This window comes from Mercenaria mercenaria, chromosome 7 (genome assembly GCF_021730395.1).
Source record: "Mercenaria mercenaria strain notata chromosome 7, MADL_Memer_1, whole genome shotgun sequence".
In the NCBI taxonomy this organism is placed as follows: Eukaryota; Metazoa; Mollusca; class Bivalvia; order Venerida; family Veneridae; genus Mercenaria; species Mercenaria mercenaria.
Window position 1 is genome coordinate 86083721 of NC_069367.1, and position 10385 is coordinate 86094105.

General features: G+C 32.7%; 1 long non-coding RNA gene across 1 annotated transcript; it reads right to left on the reverse strand.

Moving 5' to 3' along the window:
- Nucleotides 1-4910: 4910 nt before the first annotated feature.
- On the reverse strand, nucleotides 4911-10114 carry LOC123543374 (uncharacterized). The gene is made up of 3 exons (XR_008371873.1): nucleotides 7502-10114; nucleotides 6762-6865; nucleotides 4911-6322 (listed from the first exon to the last, which is right to left on the reverse strand). It is a non-coding gene; the product is annotated as an uncharacterized LOC123543374 (long non-coding RNA).
- Between the last annotated feature and the right edge of the window lie 271 nt (nucleotides 10115-10385).

Here is a 10385-nt window from a genome sequence, read left to right on the forward strand (position 1 = left end):
TTTGTTACGAAAAAAAATTCTTCCAATGGCAGCGAAAATAGTTCCAAAAATATTAGCCCCTCTAGGCATCGGCGCTTTGTCTGGGCTTGCCAGTACTGGTGTTAGTAAAATACTTGGAAATGGTATGATTTCAGTAGCTAATAATAAGAAAAATGTTATATCACCATATCTTACACCTAATCAAAGAACGCAACTGGTAGGATCTGGAGTGATTAAATTAACACAAAAACAAAAACAAGACGGCGGGTTCCTGGGTATGCTGGCTGCTAGTCTAGGGATACCTTTGATTACATCTTTGTTAAGTGGTAAGGGACATGGCCAGGGTATACAGATTGATTCTCAGAGGAGACCTTACAGACGAATTCCTATAGTAAAAAAAAAAAAATTATAAACAAACCAATTTCTAACTTTGAAATTGAACAATGGGTAAAACAATTAAAAATTAAAAACTTTAGGGGTGTATTTAGTAGAAATAATTTACCAAAAACGAAAGAAAAGGTTGAATGTGGAATAATCAATTTAGATGACTCTGTTGGGTCAGGAACACATTGGGTTTGTTACATAAATAATATGTACTTTGATCCATTTGGACTTCCTCCGCCGAAAGAAGTAATTAAGTATATACCAAATGTAAAATACAACAATGTTCAATATCAAGACAAAACAAGTACACTCTGTGGATATCATTGTTTATTTTTCATTAAAATATTACAAGACAAAGTACCGTTGTATGATTTACTGTATAAAATACTAAAAGTTAATAATGTAAAACAAAATGAACAAACTATTATAAATTATTTTAACCAATAAGGACATGTAAATTTTTCTTCCGGGTTTTAAACTTTGTGCACTTACAAAATAGAAACAAGAGGTTAAGTGAGGTTAAACTGACCCTGTTTTCGTGGTAGGATTTTGATAAATATTTGGTGGAAGTGTTTAATCATATTTTACTATAGGTTTTCATATCGTACTATGAAAACTTGTTTATTATTTTTTGTTTTTTAATTGCTTGACTTTGTTTTTTTTTTTAGAAGTGGTCAAAAGGTTAAATAAGGTCAAATAACGCACGCTACCTTACTTACTAAACTACAATCTTCAAAATAAAATTCTGATTTTGGGTTGTAATCACTATTATCAAACAGTTCTGAATCTTTATAAAAATCTTTATATGCATCTTCAGTATTTACTTCGTAATACAACGAACCTGTGTCAGTAAATAGTAATTTACAATTACCCTCATACTTTTCCTTAATGTAATTATAATGAAAATCATACTTTAAATATTTTGATAAATCTAAAATACAAATTCCTACATAACAAGGTCTATTAAATAATAAACTTTCTTTTATTTTATGAATACCAAACAAATTCTTATTAAACTTTGTTGAACTAACAAATGGTTTTGCTATATATCTTTTAATAAAAGATTTTCATCATGTGTTAATTTACAGTGGCGCCTGCGTGTTTCTTCCCCGAGTTTGCGTGATAACGCGAGCAACTCGCGTGTTGAAGGCGAAAAGTGAAACGTGTTGCACGGTTAGTAACGCGTGCATAAACGAGAACTAGTTATTGCGCATGACTTTTTATTTTCTATTTGAAATTTAACTTTTCGATCATTTCCGTAAAGATTTTTTTGAAAACAGTATGCCCGGAAAGTAGTGTAGACAGGATCTAGTAGATGTTGTCTACATCATAAAAAGACGGCAGTTCCACTGCGTATTAAAGCGGCGACACTGAAATTCTATATCGCCAAGAATTTGGATTCGCCTTCCATCAGTAAGTGTTGAAATGTTACTATAGTTACGCTTGATTTTATTGAGCACTATGTACGATATGATAAACACAAATGTAATATATACTTCACTGTATCTCTCATAATTTCGCGCATTTGAAAGATTTTTAATACAAGCGCGCAAATGTTAATACAATCAAACTGACTAACAGTGATGACTTCCCTTTAATAATTTTACACCATTTGCTGTCAACGAAGGTGTTGTCATCAGTTGTTGAAAATATGAAATATTCATGTTGGTTTTACTAGTTTTACGGTAGGTACTGTACCTCATTTTACTTTTTCAATGTATGTATTCCATTTTTCATGATGCTAAGCCTCCTAATAGTAATACCAGTGTTAACACGGGCGTAGATAACTCTAAAGTGTCAAGGGAATCTGTTTTACAGAACTTCACCCATTAGACTGTAGAGCACACACAGTAATTAACTGATCATATATAAGTCAGTATAACGTTTGTAAATTCATATAGGCCGGTCATATTACCACATATTATGTCAAAAGGTTAAACAAATTCCAACATGAAATGTTTCTATTGTTTTATAATCTTTAAACATTAGAGCATTTTAGAAAAAAAGTCCTCAAAAAAATTCCCATTGGAAAATCTTAAAAACTGAGATTATGAAGGACACCCTCTTTGCAATTCAATGATTCAGACGAATCAAGAGGTTCATTCATTAGGTAACATACATTAGTTTAAACCTATACGTTGATTTATTTCTTCGATCAGAGGCATTGATTGTATGAAATATCACATAAATTAAAGCTTATACTAAGCTTTGTTGTGACATTTACTAATAAATGCATTAATTTACACTATATATTTAACCCCCCCCCCCCCCCCCCCCCTCCCCCTATCAATTTTATTTGTGTTGAATTTAACGCCGTTTTTTAACAGTATTTCAGTTATGTATCGGCAGGCAGTTAACCTAACCAGTGTTCCTGGATTCTGTACCTGTACAAACCTGTTATCCGCAAGTAACTACCAACTTCCCCACATGAATCAGAGGTGGAGGTTGAATGATTTCAGACACAATGTATTTTATCAAGCCGTAAATGATTAGAAAATGGATCACAATGTTCTTAAATAATACACAATTATCAGTACAGTTAAATGTATTTTTATCAAATTTTTTCAGCTGCGGCCGTGGTTGCCGACAGGGTGACCCAATCTCATCTTATATTTTTATTCTCTGTGCTGAAATACTGGCTATAAAAATTAGAAATTGTTCAAATATTAAAGGTATAGTTATTGACGGAACAGAATATAAGATTTCTTAATTTGCAGATGACACCTCTTTATTATTAGATGGTTCGGATAATACTTTGAACTCAGCACTTGACTTATTGCATGGTTTTTCTTTTCACTCAGGATTAAAAGTTAATTTTGATAAGACTAATGTTATTTGGATAGGCTCTCTTAAATATAGCACAAGGTCAATAAAAACAAAATGGAAACTTTTGTGGGGTACAACTAGGTTTAAACTACTGGGTATTATATTTGATGTTGATTTAAACCAAATAGTAGATCTTAATTTTCAAGATAAAATCAGTAAAATTGTAGAAAGTATATCATATTGGAAGAGAAGAAAACTAACTCCAATTGGTAAAATTATAGTTGTTAAATCATTGTTACTTCCCTTGTTGACACATTGTCTGATATCGTTACCAAACCCAAGTGATCAAGTCTTAGAAGGAAATTAATAATATTTTTTTATGATTTTGTATGGGAAGGTAGAGTAAAAATCAAGAAAACATTTATCATTAAAGACTATAAAGAAGGAGGCCTGAAAATGATAGACATATTTTCATATACATACAGCTTGAAAGTATCATGGTTCAAGAAATGTGTTAATGGAAGTGAGAGTAATTGCTTTCGATTAGTTAGAACCTTGTTTGATATAGATAAATTATTTAATACTGGTAAACTGTATGCAGAATATACTATAAGAAAACTCACAAACAAATTTTGGATTGATGTTTTAAAATGTTTTATTAAATTAATAGAGTGTACACCAATTGATAAGGCTGAACAATTGTGAAATATGCCACTATTCTATAATCATGAAATTCTCTCTGGTGGAAATGGTATATTTATAAAACCACTCTATGATAGAGGGATTCGCTTTGTTAGTGATATTATGTCAGATTATGTGTCTTTTCTTAGTTTGCAGTATTTGGAAACAATTGCTGGAAGTAAAATAAACTTTTTACATTATGAGATATTAAAAAGAAGTGTAAAAAGTTTTATATTAAGTAAAAATAACAACTTTGTTATTGATTACAATGTGGTACATCCTTGTATCAGTAGCTATTTAATGCCTGTAATTCTGAAAAACAATAAAACTATTTATAGTATATTTATAAAAAATAATGAAAAACCAACAAGTCAACTAAAATGGAACTCTTTGTTTAATATTAGTCTTTTAGATTGGGAATATATATATAGTTTACCTTTCAAATATACAAGAGATTCATATATTCAGTGGTTTCAAACTAGAATAGTACATAGAACTCTAGGTACAAACTCTTTGTTGTATAAAATGAATAGGAGAAACGATAATTTATGTACATTTTGCAGAATGGAAGAAGAAACTTTATTACATTTATTTTGGAATTGTCATATTGTTCAAGAATTACTTAGCGGAATAAAAAACATATCTGCAAATGTTAATATAAATATGGAATGTATGAAACAAAAATGTTTTTTACTTGGATCCTTCAGTTGTAAACCAAGAAATGTTGAATATGAATTTTGTTTCTGGAGATAAAAACGATATATATATTTGTGCAAAAGAAAAGGAATTATACCAACTGTTACTGGAGTTAAGAAGAGCCTTTCATTAGCATGGGAAATTTATAAGAATTTGAACATTACAGATTTAGAAAAACAAAACTGGTCAATTGTAAGATTATTCATCAGATAAATGTTAACTTTGTAATTAGATATTATTACAATTATACTTCATAATACTAATCTTTAGTTTGTGCAAGCACGCTCAGCATCATTATATATCATACATGTATAACCGCTTTTTCTTTTTTTCACCTTTTTGATATGGTTTTGCTAAAAAGAATGTTCCTTGGGTACCCGTTTATGACCTTTTATACCATACTTGTAATAGTATTGTTATATGAAAATATTGATGTTTAAAATAAGTACAATATTATAATATGTATATGTTGTAATATGTTGTGTGTAAGGTTAATTAGGGACCTCAAAAAAAAAAAAAAAATTATCAAGTCGTCATGGAGAACATACGGCCCGCCCGAGGATCCAACTCACGACCCCGCGATCCGTAGATCGGTGCTCTTCCCAATGAGCTAAGCGGGCGGGTCCACCCATCAATGAAACGTGCATACAATATCTTTAAACTATTTCCTTAAAACTCGCACTAAATGTAATAAATGTTATAATAACAACAGTATAATAATAAAAAAATTATTAAGAAACATTTAGGAAAAGAATCCTAGATCAACAGTATATATAGAACAGGTCACTACAGTAAAATGTTAAAACTGTTTTAAAATCGACACATAATTACAATTTTCAGCTAACAGCAAATGTACACAAAGCCGTAATGTACAAAAATGTGAGAACAAAACTCTGCGATGCGATATACTGTAAGAATATGCTCTATTATAAAGCTAGTATGTTCGAAAAACTTTTCATTGCTCTCTCAAGATTATGAAAGTCAGTTAAGTGTTAATGTCATGACATCTACAGTCATCCCAGTAGAGCAACCTCTAAGTTTATCAACACGTTTGTACCATCCCAAGTCAAGAGGGTTCGTTTCCTTTCCATTTCATGTCTCTATTTTAATGGCAGTGCACTCTAAAACTACGAAACTTTGCAGTTGCCTCTGTAGGAGTTAGGCTCTGTATCTTTACTACCGATATGCTTGTTGCCTTCGTAATGAATTTTCTGTACCTAAATGTGTTTAATGTTTCATTTGTTTTACCTTTGTACACATAATTATGAATGATATACTACCAGCTGTTTCAATGTCATCATGTTAAGAGTGTTTATTTACAAAGACTCTGCCTGGGATCATTTAATAATTTAAACTATTTGCTCACTTTCAGTGTTTTCAAAATAATGCATGGTTTTCAAAAATGCCTCTTCAGATGATTCTTTTGTTGGTCTAACTTTACTATGTTTTACAGTATTTTGAGGTGTTTGATGTCGAGTCGGAACTTGACATCCTGTTCTGAAATGTGTGCTACATTTTTGATGATATCTTGCACCAACTGCTGCTAGATCATGTACGGATTAGAGACAACGGAAGATTTCTCTTCCAATATTTCTTTATTGTTGACTGAAATTTGGAAATCATCATATGCCTTTTTGTCATTTTGTTTGAAATCTGTACCTCAGAACAGGCATTTGAAATGAAAAGAAGTCAGATCAATGTGTCCGTTTCGCTACGCTATAGAGGTACGTTTGCATCTCCAAGTAGATTCGGGTAGCAGTAATTTTTCTACACTCATAGCACACAATTTTCTCAGGTCTAACATACATTTGTTCTCCTGCAATTTTATAAAAAGAGTAATAAACATAAAGGTCAACTGATTTGATATTAAGATTAATAGGCGAGTAATATATAATCTATATTTATAAAAGGGTTGACACAAATAGACTCATTATGGTCCCTTTGATGATTCATTCTTCTATGTACAAATATCAAATATGTTTAGGTTTCAAAGGAGGAGGTACAATGACACACAAGTATCGCGTAATGTTTTGATACAATGATATGTAGAGAAAAAACAGATGGCGATTTGAAAATACCTTTCTTTAAATACAGATACACTACATAATTGAATATTGAAATTAAATTGGTAATAAGTAACATGCGACTGCATTCTTCTGCTTCCATTCTTCTCAATGTTTAGATACATATACCACGCTAGATAAACCAGGGAATAGCATAAATTACAGAAATGCATGAATATAATATAAGAGTACTTTTATTTCTGGCTGCAGAAATTAACTATCCACACATTTTTTCACCCAATGTTGCTATTTTACGTTCGTCTTTCATGTCGCAAATAACACAATTCTCCTCAGCACTGAAAAATGGAAAGATTAGTTTTAAACTGTAAGGTGTATCAACAAATTTTCAAAAGGAAATTATATGCACTGGTATTAAAGTATTTAAAACAATTTTGTAAAAATCAAATGTTACAGATCCAAATAGCAAGGGTTTTACCTCATGATGAAATCCAGTAAACACCAGACAAATAGTATAGCAATACTTTGAACAGTAAAAAAAATTGTTTCTTCTAGTAGCACTTATGCCACAGACAGCATAACGCAGTCATAAATTTTGATCTGAATATAACAAAATTGATTCTATAACAATGACATATAAAATAGTCAGTATTTTCGAAAGAAATATACTTCTACCACAAACACGCTTCCGTATACATAAATGTATCTATTTTCCATGCATAACCCATGTGCATGATTTAACTTTACTAGACCTTTTTCAGCTATCGTTGACAATTTTAATACTGAGTACCACTAACACTTACATTTCATACTGGTCTGTGTATCAGTACATGTTTTTAATAAAACACTTTGTCGTAGTGAACTTCGCGGAAACCCATAAAAATCAAACAGCCTTGACAACTATATAATTTAATATTGCATTCACCTAGTAACAGACATTTGACACCCTTCAGCCAATAAATATTTTTACTTACCATACACGATTCACTTGACAATAACCAGTATTCTTCGAACAGAGTGTGTTTCAAACAATTTGACAGGGAAATGCGATGTTTACTTCTTACCGGAAGTAGAGAAAAAAAAGCACACGGTGCATGATAACGGACATTGAAAAATACTTTTTCCCCCAATAAATATGACGTGATATCTCAGTATCCTGTAGTGATATTTTGAGGACATTTTTTCTGTGTGTTATCTTGTGTATCTCTACTCATTCCATACTAAATATCTCATGTTGGATTTAGTTTGACCATATGTTTCACTATTACCGGCTTAATATATCTACCCATCTTTTAATCAATATTTCGTAAGTAAAATTGTTTACAGGGCTCAAGATAAGATGTGTATTAGCGTAAATTACGCTTTGAGTTTGAAATAATGCATATTGACCATATCGACATTAAGGATATATCCCGTTTTCCGGTATTTCCGTACATAGGGCCAGGGGTCTGCTGATATTATAAATATAAAGACCGTGTACAATATTAGCAATTATTTTTGCCAGAAGATAAGAATTTATGAAAGTTCTTACTTTCTCACAATGGAAATACTATTCTACGACTTCGGCAACATTTTTTTTGGCAAAAGTAATCTGTTTACCTTGAAAAATGCAAATAATTTCACACCTTCGGTATCGAGCCACGGCAGCGGCAGAGTAGAATAAAAGATAAAATTTCAAAAATAAAGTAAACTTTGGGGATATTTTTGCTACACCTTAATTACAACAATGTTTAATGATAATCTGCAATACTTTTTTATTAATTTTCTTTGTTTAAAATTTTAAAAACGATAATCTAAACACTACCGCCATGTAGCGTAATGGCCGATACCCCCCTCGCCGTGAAAACGGGAACGGGCGTTTATTAGTGGTTAATACCGGGAAACGGGATTTTATCCATAATGTCGATATCGTGAATACACATGTCTAATAATTTTTAAGCATATAAAACGTAGATCTATATGAAAACATAGAAACGCACGCAATGACTTTTTATTAGCGTAAACAAAATCTGAATCGTCCGGATGCTTTATGTAACATGAGCACAGTCGGCATAATAATTATCCCACATTGAACATACACACGCATTGAATGGTACTCTATAAACCTATGTTAAACTATTTTTTACTCTCGATGTCTGTGTATATCAAATAGTTGGGAATTAATATTGATGGTACAGTAGTGTATTTTAAAGGGGTGTCGATTTAAAATATCAATTTCTGGTGCGGAATAAACAAAAATGTCTCTTTCTAAGAATGTATAAAAAAAGTGAACAAACACTCTATGCATTCTTTAAACCAACAAAACTGATCCCCATAATATAAACCTAAAGGTATATTGAATATTCTATTTTATTTGGTAGCAAGTGTGAAGCCAAAGCAAGCCAAGGAAAAAAAAAGAACTTAGAAGCAAAATAACTTAAATGATGAATTGAAACTAAACTGCAAACAAATGCATGGGTGTTACACCCAATAAAGATGTTATAAAACTGATTTCTGGTTATTTATGCCCCCACTTTGGGGGGATGCATATAGATTTGTCCTTGTCCGTCCGTCCGTCCGTCCGAAAATGTTGTGTCACGCGTAGCTCTGAAAGTATTTGACGTAGAGTCACAAAACTTTACAGGAATGTTTGTCAGCATGTGTAGTTGTGCACCTGGGGTTTCGCGTTCGGATTCATTCAGTCATGTAGAAGTTATGGCCCCTGACTTTGTAAAAATTGGTCATTTTAGCGTTGTGTCGCGCCTAGCTCCAAAAGTATATGACCTAGAGTCACAAAACTTTACCGGCATGTTGGTCAGTATGTGTAGTTGTGCACCTGGGGTTTTGCGTCCAGATTCATCCAGTCATGTAGGAGTTATGGCCCCTGACTTAGTAAAAGATTGGTCATTTTAATGTTGTGTCGCGCATAGCTCCAAAAGTATTTGACCTAGAGTCACCAATGTTTACAGGAATGTTGGTCAGCATGTGCAGTTGTGCACCTGGGGATTCGCGTCCGGATTCATCCAGTCATGTAGGAGTTTTGGCCCCTGACTTAGTAAAAAATGAGTCATTTTAATGTTTTGTCGTGCATAGCTCCAAAAATATTTGACCTAGAATCACAAAAGTTTACAGGAATGTTGGTCAGCATGTGCAGTTGTGCACCTGGGGTTTCGCGTCCGGATTCATCCAGTCATGTAGGAGTTTTGGCCCCTGACTTAGTAAAAAATGAGTCATTTTAATGTTTTGTCGTGCATAGCTCCAAAAATATTTGACCTAGAATCACAAAAGTTTACAGGAATGTTGGTCAGCATGTGCAGTTGTGCACCTGGGGTTTCGCGTCCGGATTCATCCAGACATGTAGGAGTTTTGGCCCCTGACTTAGTAAAAAATGAGTCATTTTAATGTTTTGTCGCGCGTAGCTCCAAAAATATTTGACCTAGAATCACAAAAGTTTACAGGAATGTTGGTCAGCATATGCAGTTGTGCACCTGGGGTTTCGCGTCCAGATTCATTCAGTCGTGTAGGAGTTATAGCCACTGACTTAGTTAAAAATGGGTCATTTTAATGTTGTGTCGTGCGTAGCTCCAAAAGTATTTGACCTAGAGTCACCAAAGTTTACAGGAATATTGGTCAGCATGTGCAGTTGTGCACCTGGGGTTTCGCATCTGGATTCATTCAGTATTGTAGGAGTTCTGGCCCCTGACCTGGGAAAAAATTGTCATTTTAATGTCATGTAGTGGGGGCATCTGTGTCCCATGGACATATTTCTAGTTTTTTCACATTTAAAAATTTTCAAGAGTAAAATTACTTGTAGTCAATTTCAGATTTTACCATTTTACTCATTCACAAAAATATATGTTGAGTAAATATTCATTAGCC